The following is a 15,871-nucleotide window of genomic DNA, read 5'->3' as shown; positions in this document are numbered from 1 at the left end:
GTTGTTACATCAAAGTAAATTTATCCAGGTCTAAAAATATTATGATACATATAAGTGATTTAGCAACATAAAAAAAAAAAATATATATATATATATATATTAATTTGAACATGTAAGGTGCCGTAGCTATTTTATTTTTTATTTTTTATCCAATTCGCAGCTATGGGGCAAATGCTGTGGGCTAAATTGTGTCAGCATTTTAACTTACCCCACCATATGGCCCTCTAGTTAAGTTAAATCAATGAATTATAAAATTGTATTTTAATGTGATATATTACTGGTTTAGTTTATCATATAAACATACTCTCTGCAGTTTATTTGACAGGGTCGGTGTAAAAATGCTCCAAATCCTTCTCTGATTAAACCAGAAAATGCTTTTCCTCGCGTTATAATCAGATATATCTTTCCACCTGTAGTCCCTAATGGCCAACAAACTCTCTGTTTAGTCTGTTTTTAGGAATGTTACAACTTGTGTTCAACATATTGTTTCAGAAATGCAAACAATTAACTACTGAAATTTAAACTTAATTTGGTTGGTTTTATGTTGTTAAAGTTACCTTTATGAAATAAATAATGACTGTTTGTAAAATAAAATTATTACATTATTTTTTTAATTATTATTTATTTCACATGGGATTGAATCAGTTTCAGTCAGATGGTAATTTTACACCCAGATGGTGCATCTTACCCACTGACATGACTAGTGTCAACTTACCCCAAATCTGGGGCAAACTGAGCCATGGGGACACTTTTTCATAAAAAGCCATATTTTTAGAACACTTTGTCATAGATAAATTCTGAACATTTAAAATGATAGGAATACTTTCATTTGGATTGGATAGGATAGATATTTTCATTGTACTTCTGAATCATTTTCCCTTATCTTGAGGATCACATTAGTAAAAATGGCTAATCTTACCCCACTTTCCCTTATAAGTATTATACATTTAATTTAATATTTTACAGCACAAATCTATATTATATACTAATAAACAACTAATTTAGATTATATATTAATTTATAGGCCTACTATATAATTTGGTTTTAATAAAATATGATGTGTTATAGAGTGGGATAAGATTAGCCATTTTTACCAATGTGGTCCTCAAGATAAGGGAAAATGATGTAATAATATAATTAATAACAGTATGAAGGATATGGCAACTCGGCATCCACTCCTTCAATACTTTTAAATCTTATACTGCAACTTAGGAAAATAGATTTGCTCAATGTTTAGCCGTACACCAGCATGTAAAAAAGGGAAAGGCAAAAAGCAACACTGAAAGCATCAAAACTTTTTAATGTTTGTAAGTTATGTAGGAAAAAGAGGAAAAATATAAGTTTCTGACTGCTTGAAGATATAGACCATTTGTTTGTGACAGCTCAGTTGTTTCCACAGCAGATTATTTAAACTGACACAGAGACAATGAGGATTTAAACAACCTGAACCCAGCGTAGAGGGGTTCAGTGAATGTGGTGTTGAATGTGTGTAAGTGTGTGTGTGTGTGTCAGAGACGCTGAAGTATGACAGAGTGCCGGCCGACTCATCCACATACACTCCTTACACTCCACATACACTCCATACACTCCAAGATTCACTTCCTCCTTTCCTGTTGATTCCTTTATATGTCACTGCTATATAAGCCCATCCGCTCCATTCAACCTCCCAGTAACAGCGTCCAGTCAAACTCTCTCGACTCAGAACCTGCTCATGCTGCTCAAATCTCTCTGGATGATCAGGATATGGCTGGTGATCTTGGACGTGTTTTGCCTTTCTGATCCCTTCAGACAGGACGAGTTGAGTGTGTGCTGTGTTTGGATCCAGCGTGAGATCACAGGCATCTGAACACAAGAAGAGACATCACAAGTACATTAAGGAGAGTCTCGAGCTCTGAGTGTGTCTGTGTTCTGGCATATATGACTGATATAATGAAAAAATCTGATAAGACAGATATTTCAATGTAAACATGGTTTATGATGACACTCTCTGTAAACCAAATGGGTTTAAACGTACTAAACAGCCTTTATTTGAAAATCTAAAAATACAGAAAATTTAGTATGAGGTGTAGGCGGAGGGTAAGAGCATAGAAAATACAGTTTGTACAGTATAAAAACCATTACACTAATGGAGAGTCCCTATAAGCCACATATACAAGACTGTGTGTGTGTGTGTAAGGGAGAAAAAAGACCTACATTTTCTCAGTCCCGGGATGATTCTCAAAGGGTGTCCATGGTCAAAACTAAACAGAGACGAATATAAGCCACTGATGAATAATGTGTGATGATTTGAAGTTTGCAAGAATGCGCAAAAAAATCAGTGAGCATTTTAAATTCATTGAATACAGAATTATTATTATTTCTTTTAACAAAGGATTCAAACAGAGAAAAAAGGAGGCAAATTCAGGTTTCTGCAAAAAAAGTGAAGGTCAAGCAAAAGGACAGATTTCATGAAGAAACAGAAAAAAGTATATCTGGTGTTTCTGTACTGAACTAAGCTTATTAAAGCCTCTCCTCAATTGAAGCCAAAAAAGCTGACCTGTTCTCACTCCTAAGACAATAATGATAACAAAACCCATGTCCCAAAATATCATGCCATTATGACAGATTATGCTGAAATTGCTATGCACGTTTTAAGTTAGTGTTTAAAAAGGAAAAAGAAAGTGTGATTACTATAAATGCAGAAATTTTTGCAACTTAAGACTAATTTGTGGAAAATACACGTTAGATCTTGTAGCCTAGAGTGAAGTCATTATGTACATTAAATTTGTGCCAAATCGTTGTCAATTTAATTTAATGGAAAACAATGTAAATGACAATATATGAAATTTGAACAGACTCTGAAGTCATAGTTTGGTGCTGCTGTTGCTGTGGTACCAGTAAACGTATATTCACTGAAAACATTATGCTTGTATTTAACAATGCAACACTTCTGCTTCAATGTGTGAGCCTCTTTACACTATGTTTTACCGATTCTGGAGGCTGTACCTAAAGGAAGGGATCTGATAATGATGCACTGTAAAACCCGACAAGTTAACCTAACTCAAACCGTTTGAGTAAACCGATTGCCTTGACTGTAATACCCGACAAGTAAACTTAACTCAAACGGTTTGAGTAAACAGATATCCTTAAGTTATGTTAACTCAAACCATTTGAGGAAACCGATTGCCTTAAACCGTTTAAGTTGAAAAAACTCACAGTTATGAGTACTCTGAACTTAATTCAGTTGAGTTCACTGAAAGAAGATATACATTGCAATTAAGTAATTAATTGATTAATTGAGTGATAATTGAGTTTAGTGATGAACACCTGCTGTTAACAAACAGAATTACTGAAGAAAAGAGAGAAAGGAAATACAGCTGACTTCAGACACAGCCTCACTCAAACCTGACAAGTTATGTTAACTCAAACCGTTTGAGGAAACCGATTGCCTTAAACCATTTAAGTTGAAAAAACTAACAGTTATGAGTACTCTGAACTTAATTCAGTTGAGTTCACCGAAAGAAGATGTACATTGCAATTAAGATTACCTAAGTGCTGATTGTTAATTAGTGATGAACAGCTGCTGTTAACAAACAGAATCACTGAAGAAAAGAGAAACACAAGAACTACTACAACTGACTTCAGACACAGCCTTAGATGAAATCAACTGAAATAAAATACATGAAATCTCTCAAGATCTGATTAAACAACCCCACAAACAGCATCACCAGCTCCACTTATTAATAACCAGACTGACTTTATTTCTGTCAGACGTCTACAGAAGATCTTATTGAGAATGAAGGTTTAGATGTTGATTTATTGTTTCATTTGAAGTAACCATGTTAGAGATCAGTGTTTGCTTTAGTTGGGCTCTTGACCCTTGACTTCTGTCTTAGTCTTTTTTCTGGCTGTTATAACCGTGTGTTTCTAAAACACATTTGTTGTAACTCAAAAGCCCAGAAAAAATGCCATCAGGTGTTAACCTGTACCTAGGTGTAGGTTGTTATACTTTATATTGGGATGATAATTATTCATTATTATTCACAATTATTGAGCCGTACGGAGTCAAATCTTTGATGAAGTAGGTGTAGTGTAATTTGTAGAAGTGGTTCTAGTAAAAAATGACACTGAGAGCCAGTGGTCCTGTGATAATCAGTTAATATAAAAAAGACTTTCTAAACATTTTGTACACATACATTTTTCTTCTATGCCAGTAGTTGGTCAAACACAGACATTAATAATCAGAATATGAACCTCTACAATGGTGACGAAAAAAAACATGCTGCAATGCATGCTGGGTACTATTGTATTACAAAACTCATCCATGGCTCCCAACATGCTCTGCAGCATTTTTTTTTTTATGGTCACCATTGTTGAGGTTCATATGCTGATTATTGATGTCTATGTGTGACTAGTTGACACCACAGAAGTCCAAACTGTTTGCAAAGTCTTTGTATTATCTGATTATCACAGAACCACTGGCTCTTAGCATCCATTTACTATAATCAATCAAATTACACAACACCTATTTCATCGGAGATTAGACTCAGTACAGTTCAATAATTGATGATTATCATCACCAATATAAAGTATAACAACCTACACCTAGGTACAGGTTAGCACCTGATGGCATTTCTTCTGGGCTTTTGAATTACAACAAACGTTTTTTAGAAACACACGGTTATAACAGCCAGAGAAAACACAAAGACAGAAGTAAAGGGTTAAGAGCCCAACTAAAGCAAACACTGATCTCTAACATGGTTACTTCAAATGAAACAATGAATCAACATCTAAACCTTAGTTCATTCTCAATAAGATCTTCTGTAGACGTCTGACAGACGGACAGACGTAAAGTCAGTCTGGTTATTAATAAGTGGAGCTGGTGATGCTGTTTGTGGGGTTGTTTAATCAGATCTTGAGAGATTTCATGTATTTTATTTCAGTTGATTTCATCTAAGGCTGTGTCTAAAGTCAGTTGTAGTAGTTCTTGTGTTTTTTTTTTTCCTTCGGTGATTCTGTTTGTTAACAGCAGCTGTTCATCACTAATTCTCAATCAGCACTTAGTTAATCACTTAATTACTTGAATGCAAAGTTTCAAAACTTACATGGTTTAAATCAAGGCAATCTGTTTACTCAAACGGTTTGAGTTAAGTTAACTTGTCGGGTTTTACAGTGTGGCATGAAAGAGACAGCACATGATTTATTAATAACTGGCCAAATTAGGTATTGAGCTGACGATGTTAACTGCTATGGTTCATTTCACCCGCATTTGGCAGGTTAGTGGGCATTAATTTCAAACCCTGAATTTGATCAGTATTAGTCATCTTGAGTAAAAACCCACTCTATACTCCACATACTTGAGCATCTGCAGTGAGGAGTGTGGATCCTCCAGTTTGTGTTTGAGTAGTTGTACTCCCGATGGTCCTAGGTGATTGTAGCTCAGATCCAGCTCTCTCAGGTGTGAGGGGTTTGAACTCAGAGCTGAAGACAAATAATCACAGCCTTCCTCTGACACCATACAGCCTGACAACCTACAGACACACATCAATAGGAAACAGGGGATGGCTTTAATGCTAGTATGGAACGTTAATCTGTAAATATCATGACTCCTCATATAAATGACTTAACATGAGACTAGAACCTCAGTATCTGCAGCTGACAGTGTGGACTCTTCAATCCATCAGAGAGCAGCTTCACTCCTGAGTCCTGCAGGTCATTGTTACTCAGATCCAGCTCTCTCAGGACACAGTTTGAGGATTGGAGTGCTGATGATACAATTTCACAATCCTGAGCAGTCACGTTACAGCCAGCAATACTGAAAGACACAAAAAAGAATGTCTTAAATTCATTCTGTAATTGCTATTTAAATAATATCAGTGTCTTCTACTAGAAAGTTTAAAAACAACAGAATAAACTCAAGGTGTACAGCATCAATTAGTACAACAACAGAAACTATAATTCCATTGAGGAAAGACTATTTACTGTAAGACTTGATTAAACACTCACAGAGCTTTCCTGTAGTTGATCACAGCTGGTATCAGTCTTCTTCTCCCTTCATCTGATGTGTTGTATTTCATTGGAACCAGCTCATCCAGCGGCTCCTCTGACATCTGAAGCATGTAGGAGATTGTTGAGCAGTGAGCAGGAGAGAGTTTCTTCTCTGAGTGTTGGTCTGATTTCACAAACTCCTGAATCTCTCTGGACAGAGTCTGATCTTTCACTTCCTGCAGACAGAGGAACAGATTGATGGATCTTTCAGTGGATAGTTCATGTCCATCTTTGAGCTTGTCTTTAATGTACTGTGTGGTTCTCCTGATGCTCTCTGAGCTGTTCTCTGTGTGTGTCAGTAGATCCCGTAAGAGTCTCTGATTGGACTCCAGTGACACGCCCAGCAGTTACCGCAGGAATAGATCGAGCTGTCCATTCTCACTCTCTAGAGCTTTATCTACTGCACATTTAAGCAAATTTTGTAATGAAGCAAAATTCCTCAATCCTTCCATAGTTGTACTCACATAAAAGTAAAACACATAGAAAGCAGCGAGAAACTCCTGAACGCTCAGATGAATGAAGTTGTAGATTTTCCTCTGATGAATCACAGATTCCTCCTTAAATATCTCAGTGCAAATCCCAGAATACACTGAGGCGTCAGTGACGTCTATGCCGCTCTCAATCAGGTCCTCCTCATAGAACATCACATTACCCTTCATCAGCTGTTTGAAAGCCACTTCAGCAAGTTTCACAATCACTTCTCTGTTGGACTGCAGGAGTTTCTCTGGATCTCTCTCTTCATACTTCTGGTTCCTCATGTTGATCTGAGTAAGCAGGAAGTGGATGTACATTTCAGTCAGAGTTTGAGGGATTTCTGCTCTCAGATCTTCTTCCAGGAGCTTCTGAAGCACAGTGGATGACATCCAGCAGAAGACGGGGATGTGGCACATGATGTGGAGGCTTCTTGCTCTTCTGGTGTGTGAGATGATTATATTGGCTTGATTCTCATCACTGATTCTCTTCCTGAAATATTCCTCCTTCTGAGGCTCAGTGAATCCCTGAATTTCTGTCAGACGGTGGATGTATTTGGAGGGGATCTGATTGGCTGCTGCTGGTCTGGAGGTGATCCAGATGAGAGCAGAGGGAAGCAGCTCTCCTTTCATGAGCTTTGACATCAACACAGCCACTGATGAAGTCTCAGTCACATCACAAACTTTCTGAGCATCTGTAAACATCAGTGTGATTCTGCTTTCATCCAGACCATCAAAGATGAACACAACTTTACACTCCTCATAAATCTGTGGGTCCAGATCTTGAAGTTCAGGGTGAAAGTATACGCAGAAGTCTGTGAAGACTGTACTGATGATCTCGGATCAAGTTCAGCTCTCTAAATGGAAGCACAAACATGAAATCTACATCCTGATTGGCTCTTCCCTCAGCCCAGTCCAGAATGAACTTCTGCACAGAGACAGTTTTTCCGATTCCAGCGATGCCTTTAGTAAGAACAGTCTTGATCTGCTCTTTCGCCTCACATCCTGCTTCAGCGGAGGCTTTAAAGATGTCATTGCAGTTGATTGGAGTGTCTTGTGATTGTTGTGTTCTGGCTGTTTTCTCCATCTGTAAAACGTCATGTTCTTCATTCACTCCTTCTCTCTCTCCCTCTATGATGTAGAGCTGTGTGTAGATCCTGTTCAGGAGGGTTTCATTCTCCTGGAGTTTCATTCCCTCAAATAATCTCTCATATTTGTTCTTCATGCAGATTTTGTGCTGGTCTTTGACTCTCTGCAGGTCTACAGTTTCAAGTGTGTGTTTCTGTAGGACTGTTTCAGTTCTTTCCTGCCTGTAGTGAGATCCCGAAACAAGAAAAAGTCAATTATTGTCATTGCAAAGAGTCATTGGAGTCACTGGAGACCACAAGACATATATCAATTATTTTAAGTATAGCAGTTAGGGGGAGTAATGCAAGAACAACATCTCTATACTAACCAAGTATAAGGGGGCACTGTTTCATCACAGAAACATAGTGGTTGCAACAAGGATCTGTCACTCTTCACAGATACACCACTCTGTTCTGGAGACACTGATCTCTGTCCGTTCCTCCTGCTGATACTTACAAAAGAAAAAAAAAAGAGCTGGATGATGACATCACACAGCAAAATCCCCAGTGTTATTTAACACTCTAACTCCCGGTTTCACAGACAAGGCTTAAGCCTAGTCCTAGACTAAAATGCAAGTCTGAGTTGTTTCAAATGAAAGAAACTTGTACTGATTGATCTTAAAATGTATCAGTGCCTTTGTTTTGTCTCAAGATGCACACCAGTAATGTTTTTTTCTAAGGCATGTTTATAAAAATTACTTAAATGTCCTAATTGAACTATGGCCTAATCCTGGTTTAGGCTAAGCCCTGTCTATGAAACCAGGCCTAAATGTGTGGACTCATATAAACACTGAAGCAGTGTTAAAAGTAACACCGAAGCAGAGTTGAAATTAATGAGATAATTAAGAAATTAATTGAGTTATGATTGACCATTATTGAAGACACATGTTAACAAGCAGAATCACCAAACAAGAAAATCACAATTTGTGTGTCACCATTGTAGTGGTCAGTGTTTGCTTTAGTTGGGATCTTGGCTTGTGACTTTTCACTTTTAAAATGTGTTTGGCAAGCCCAGAGCAAAAGTCATCGGGTGGTAATGATTATGTTTTAATGTAATCGTTGTTTGACCTGAATTACTGAACTCATTTAAACTCTTTTCTCTAAGTAAAACTTCCATTATTGATTGTAACAGCTTTGATTCCACAATGAAAGAGTCTGTATGCTCTATACTGGCTGTTTTGTAGGCATCTTTTGCAAGTGATTCTGACCTTTTCTTTTTTTTTATTAAAATTTTTGATTTTAGGCACACAAAGATAACAAGAATCAGCATATGAATCTCAACAACGGTGAAAAACAGCATTTTCAGATAAACCGATCTACTCTGAAAATAACAAAACTATATACTAACAATTCACATAAAAACAGCAAAAATGAAATATAGTTAGAATAAAAAGTTAAAAAGACCGTTCAGATCATAATTTATTCATGCCGCAATGCATGATGGGAGCCATGGATGAGTTTTTATTGGCTACAACATGCTTTTTTGATGGTCACCATTGTTGTGATGCTCACACTGATTCTTGATGTCTGTGTGTCTAAACTAATGATTTTTTTTTTTTTATTATCTAGAACTAACTTTTAAAAACATGTCATAATATGCCAAATATGCTGGCTTGCTTACTTTTTTCACTTAATTTATGTATACAGTAAAGAAACCTGAACTCAGGCATTCAGGTCACTCCATGACAATTAGCTCAAATCACAATCAATAGCACACATGATTGCCTTTGCTCTGGTCTGTATGTTATAATTCTGTTACCACAGCCCCACAAAGTCTAAAGTAAACAACTGAAGGGTCAAGATCCCAACTAAAGCAAACACTGACCAAAATAATGGTGACACACAAATTGTGATTTTCTCGTTTGGTGAGTCTGCTTGTTAACATCAGGTGTCTTCAATTATGGTCAATCATAACTCAATTAACTTCTTAATTATCTCATTAACTTCAACTCTGCCTAAGTGTTGCTTTTAACACTGCTCCAGTGTTTATATGAGTCCACACAAAGGCCCGGTTTCACAGACAGGGCTTAGACTAAGCCAGGATTAGACCATAGATCAATTAGGACATTTAAGTAATTTTTATAAACATGCTTAGAAAAAAACATTACCGATGTGCATCTTAAAACTAAAAAGGCACTGATATATTTTTAAGATCAGTCAGTGCAAGTTTATTTCAGTGGAAACAGCTCAGACTTACATTTTAGTCTAGGACTAGTCTTAAGCCCTGTCTGTGAAACCAGGGGTAAGAGTGTTAAATTAACACTGTGTACCATACAGACTAGGTAAGACTACATTTGAAACAAAATCGGATTCTTTAGTCAAAGGTATGTGTAAAGTGAGAAGTCATGATTTATTTGGACATTATTCGATTTTGGATTCATGTCCGTGAATTAATTCATACTGCAGACGTGAACTGTACTGTTTATAATATTTCTCAATCAGTATAAGCAATATATAGCAAATGTAGGCTACCACACTGCTGACTTGGTAACACAAAATATATTTCTTTATGTAATTATGCAGTAAAACGTTACATGCGATCTGGAATTATTAGAAGAAACTGTACCATGCAATCATCTTTTTTGGATGGACAATATAACAGCTTGGACAGTATAAATAACTTGTAAATCACCTGCCACAGATGAATTATAATAAGCTTTGTTATTTGCTACTTTTAATGAGACAGATAATATCCACTTTCAAATCTGTCAATTTTATCACGAAATACAAACTAAAAATGTTTAAATACTTTTTAAAGTGACATTCAATGTTACGTTTGCTGTACATAAACTCAAAGTCAGCTGGGCATAGTTGCAGCTGTTTATAGTTTTAGTTGTAAATATTTATTGTAAAGCTGGACGTAGCTAAGACCAGTGTAAATTTCTTTAAGCTGGTGCAACCGGCCCTAAGAGACTATGAGCCATGACCAACAAATCCTCTCAGTCGAGAAGAAAGTGCTCACAGAAGAACAGAAGCAGGCAGGATTGCATCCCAGCATGACAGAAAATGATGCAGGAAAATTATTTTGTGTCTCTCTGGTGGTAATATGAGATGCCTTTCACCACATAGACAGCAACATAGTGTTGGCCCAGATCCGGCCCACATCTGGCCTGTGTGAAATCCATGTCGGCCAGACGTAGGCCATGTGTGGGCCAGATTTGGGGAACTGTCTGGGAAACCAACCACAGGCTTCTAGGATGCACTGCGAATAACTTTAAATAAAAGCATCTGACAAATGCTAAAATGGCTAGTGTCTTACCTGGGCTCAGTGATCCCTGCTTCATCATTGGATGTAGTGGGGAGATCCTCCATCTGTTGATCACAGCTGAACTTAGAGGTTGTGTCCTTATCTCTTTCTTCACAGAGACTAGTTTGTTAGATGCAAAAAGGATGTAGATAAAAATAAAACCGGACAAAAGAAAGTAAATAGTCAAACACACTGAGAAAAAAGAAAAACATTGATCAGTAGCTTTGGATAAAAAGTTTTATGCAGGATAATAAAGTGCTGCATTTTTTTCTTCAGTAGAGCAGGAAAGATTTTTAAAGGCGCAATATATAATTTTCTGCTTTAAAAATAGCAGAAATCACTATATCTATGTTATATATATTTTTTAGTTGTGTACTTATATTATCCCGAAAGTTTCTACAAACTTTCAAATCCGGAGAAAATTATAGTTTAATTAGAAGACACGGCACGTTTCTTTATTTCCGTTTTGTCGCCCGTCTATGGCGTCATATAAACTTTGACCCCTCTAGTTTATCTAACTTCCTGCGTAACCCGGCGGAGCCGCCAAATACAAAGGTGAACAGAAGCAAAGACGAGACGAAGAAGAAAAAGTATTAGCTAGCCTTGATCGAGACTATTATATTTTATATTTATATTGTTTATATTCGTATTTATACCTCAATCAATAACTTAGTTATGGATCATGATTATGCTTTGCCCGCACGTTCTGTGAAGCGCAAATGTACGGGTGAAATAAATGACCTGAGAAGGTTTTGGGACAAGAGAAGAAACCAGACACGGGTAAATATTGGAGTTGCATTTCCAAGATAGAGAGAGCTTCGTGACAAGCTGAAACTACAGAGAGATGCCGAACTCGCTTGCATTCTAATAAACAGGTATGCATCCATTCAGCTAACTATATCTATCAATATATTTTGTGAAACGATGATGTCTTGTGTAAAACGCAGACGGACTAGCTCTCATGTTGAGTATAATGTAAATCTACATGTGTTCTATAAAGTAGCTTCAAATGCAGTTCACTATCTTGTTCGATATCATAGTATAAACGTAATTATAATTATTAACGAAAGGCAACCGTGTTTTTTTAACATATATTACTACTAGTTAGATGGAATATTGATTTGATAGGGGTCTGATAATTCATATATCTCTCCGTTCAAAAAGACGTGATTGTCAAAATACTAGGCTGCTGCTGCTGTAGGTGAAGGGAGACCGCTGACAGACCAGGCTCTTGTCGTCATGACAACAATATCTATACTTCATGTTGAACATAAATATAAAGCCTACTGATAAAGGACACCATCAACAGTATTGACGGCAAAATAGACTATGTTTGACAGGTGCAATATTTGAAAATCGATATTTATTTATTTATTTTTTAAATTACATTTATATCTGAATTTATGTCAACCTATAGACTTTCAAACATCAAAATGTTATGAATTAATATGTATTTGTGTACAAAATTACATATAAACACATTTTCCTATTATATTTTGCCTGGAAACGCTTCCAACACGCGCGCGTGTCGCGTGAAAAATAGGCGTCTGTTCTATTTCTAGCATGCACGCATTTTCCGCGCGGCTCACACAGGCAGTCTGCAAGCTCTAACCTATTAACATGGGAGCCGAATTAAAAACTGACACGCCACGCAGCTGAGACGCTGCGCCACGCATCCAGTGTGTCGCCGGCCTCGGTTAAAATGAGTGAGGAATGTGGGGAGCGACGCGTGTTCCAATGAACAACAACTCCCATGAGCCTACGCCCTTTCCCGACGTCATCAAAGTACGTCTTATGTTATTATTTTGATTGAGTGACCCCTGGTGGCCAAAAATTCCATACTGTGCGTTTAACTGAAACCAAACAGCTTTTTAGTTAAAACGGCAGCCGCTGAATTATTCATTCTAGCAAAAAATCTTCTTTACTGTAATGTTACTACTGAGGGAAACACCTATATCTTGGATGGCCTGAGTGTGAATAAATCTATATCTATAACTATATTCTCTTCTGAAATAATGGTTATGCCTCTGCATTTGCTGATGGGATTCTGTAACCACAAATTACCTGAAAAGCATGCACAACAAATACGGTGAATTGTATAAAATTTCTGATTTCTATATTTAATTCCAGATTTTAAAGCATGTGGAAAATAATCATGAATCGCTCTGTTTTCGTGCACTCAGTTTTCGCGAATCCTGTGCAAAATTGACATAAACGTTACGGGAAAACCCCCAAACGAGGGTTTTTATTTTTTTGAGGAGGAGGAGGAAGAGGAGGAGGAGGAGAAAGAGTAGTTGATAGAGGAGAACAGTCGATCTGAACGCTTTAGAAAGCGTTGTAGCCTAAGGGAAGTGTATTGTAAGTCTGCAACAATTAGGATTCACAGTAAAATATTTATGGCTCTCGCACTCTGTCTCCGTTCTTCCGATCTTCGTCCTCTTTAATAGTCAAACTCTGTAATCAAAATAATTCAGCTACGCACTTCAGTTGTCTAACGTACGTGTCGAACTGTTATACTGGGGAATGATCGGAGCCAGAATGAAAGTTTTTATGACGTCTTTTTTCGACGTCTTCTGTACGTCCAATTTAGACGTTCACAGAACCTCCTTACAAGGTTAAAAAGTAGTTCAAAAGTGGTCAGCGGAAATATTTCAACATCATTTAAGGTTCATTTAGACATCATTTATACTGTTTCTGGACCAAATCAACAGTCTCAGGATGCATTAGATTTAGATGTTATTTCAATGTAATTTCCAGACACTGTGTTTGTCCTAAAATCAAGAAAATAAAATAATCTTCATGAAATAATGAAATAAATGACGACTGAGCATGTGGTAAATTCAACTGCAAATCAAAGACATTAAATCTCTGAAGATCTCAGCAGAGGAGGATCAAACATCTCCACAAACATGAGAATCATTAGATTGACTTTATTTCTGTCAGACATCTAGAGAAGCTCTTATTGAGAATTAACAGAGGTTTAAATGTTGATATTTGATTCATTTTAAGTCACCATTTTGGGGGAAAGTGTTTGGTTTAGTTGGGATCTTGGTCCTCATTCTTCTTGTGTTAGCTTGTTTCTGGCTGTTATAACTGTGTGTTTGTGAAACACTGTTGTTGTAGCAAAGAAAGACAAATTTAAGAGAGCTCAGGTGTTATCAGCTCTTTGTTGGTGATGATAAAGTCATCACATTACAAGTATCTGAGGTCATGAAATAAGTGTTGTTTTGTTTGTATATATCTCCTAAACCTTTTAACTCTGCAGTACAGGCACCAAGAGCAAAATACTTATTTTGAAGTTGGAAAAAATGCATGCGTTTGAAATATTTTGAGCAAAAGCATCATGTACTCACACACACAGACTTCTAGATTTAGCATATGCATCACAACAATGGTGACAATCAAAACAAACAAAACTGCTTCATTTACATTTACTCATTTAGCAGACGCTTTTATCCAAAGTGACTTACAAATGAGAACAATAGAAGCAGTCAGGTCAAAGTGAAGTGACATTCAGCCAAGTATGGTGACCCATACTCAGAATTTGTGCTCTGCATTTAACCCATCCGAAATGCACACACACAGAGCAGTGAACACACACACACACTGTGAGCACACACCCGTAGCAGTGGGCAGCCATTTATGCTGCGGCGCCCGGGGAGCAGTTGGGGGTTCGGTGCCTTGCTCAAGGGCACCTCAGTCGTGGTATTGCAGGTGGAGAGAGAACTGTACATGCACTCCCCCCACCCACAATTCCTGCCGGCCCGGGACTCGAACTCACAACCTTTCGATTGGGAGTCCGACTCTCTAACCATTAGGCCACGACTTCCTGTCAACAAGAGAACAACAACAGTATACAAGTGCCATGACAAGTCTCAGTTAGTCTAGTATAGAACGCACATTGTTTTTTTTTTTGTTTTTTTTTAATTAAAAGACAAGAAAAGGAAAAGTGCTAGTGTTAGTTGGTTAAGTGCAGGCGAAAAAGATGAGTCTTTAGCCGTTTCTTGAAAATGAGTAAAGACTCAGCTGTACGAATTGAGATTGGGAGGTCATTCCACCAGCTGGGCACAGTCCAGGAAAAGGTCCGTGAGAGTGATTTTGAACTTCTTTGGGATGGTACCACAAGGCGTCGATCACTTGCAGAGCGCAAACTTCTGGAGGGCACATAAGATTTAACCAATGAGTTTAGGTAAGTTGGTGCCGTGCCAGTGGTCGTCTTGTAGGCTAGCATCAGTACCTTGAATTTGATGCGAGCAGCTACTGGTAGCCAGTGTAACCTGATGAGGAGAGGAGTAACGTGAGCTTTTTTTTGGCTCATTGAAGATAACCCTCATTGCTGCATTCTGGATCAATTGCAGAGGCTTGACAGTACATGCAGGAAGGCCCGCCAGGAGAGCATTACAATAGTCCAGTCTGGAGAGAACAAGAGCTTGGACAAGAAGTTGGGTTGCTTGCTCTGACAGGAAGGGTCTAATCTTCCTAATGTTGTATAAGGCAAACCTGCAGGACCGGTTGTTGTAGCAATGTGGTCTGTGAAGCTTAACTGATGATCCATCATAACTCCTAGGTTTCTAGCTGTCCTCGAAAGAGTAATGGTTGATGAGCCCAGCTGTATAGAGAAGTTGTGATGAAGCAATGGGTTAGCTTCATAGCACAAACTCATCCTTATTTTCCAGACTTTTTAGTTTTAATTGTCACCATTGATGTGATGCATATCCACAATCTTGATGTCTGTGTGTGACTACATGATGTGTTTCTTAAAAATAAGTACATTCTTTATTTCTACAAAGTGTCTGTCCATGAAAAAAAATACATAGTTGCAACAAAACATTAATAACTTATTTTGCTATAGTTTAATCAACATTAAAAGAAAGATGTTAGCACTTGAGCTCACTGCTCTCTGCCACAATAAGAGTGTTTTATAACACACAGTTACAACAGCCAGAGACAAGCTAACACAAGCAGTATGAGGACCAAGATCCCAACTAAATCAAACACTG

General features: G+C 37.5%; 1 pseudogene; it reads right to left on the bottom strand.

The window, feature by feature from the left end:
* Positions 1-1,194: 1,194 nt before the first annotated feature.
* LOC132144154 (protein NLRC3-like) lies at positions 1,195-10,945 on the bottom strand (annotated as a pseudogene).
* Between the last annotated feature and the right edge of the window lie 4,926 nt (positions 10,946-15,871).

The sequence above is a fragment of the Carassius carassius genome, chromosome 7 (assembly GCF_963082965.1).
Source record: "Carassius carassius chromosome 7, fCarCar2.1, whole genome shotgun sequence".
NCBI lineage: Eukaryota > Metazoa > Chordata > Actinopteri > Cypriniformes > Cyprinidae > Carassius > Carassius carassius.
The sequence above is the reverse complement of the archived record's forward strand: the minus strand, read 5'-3'. Positions and strand labels throughout refer to the sequence as shown.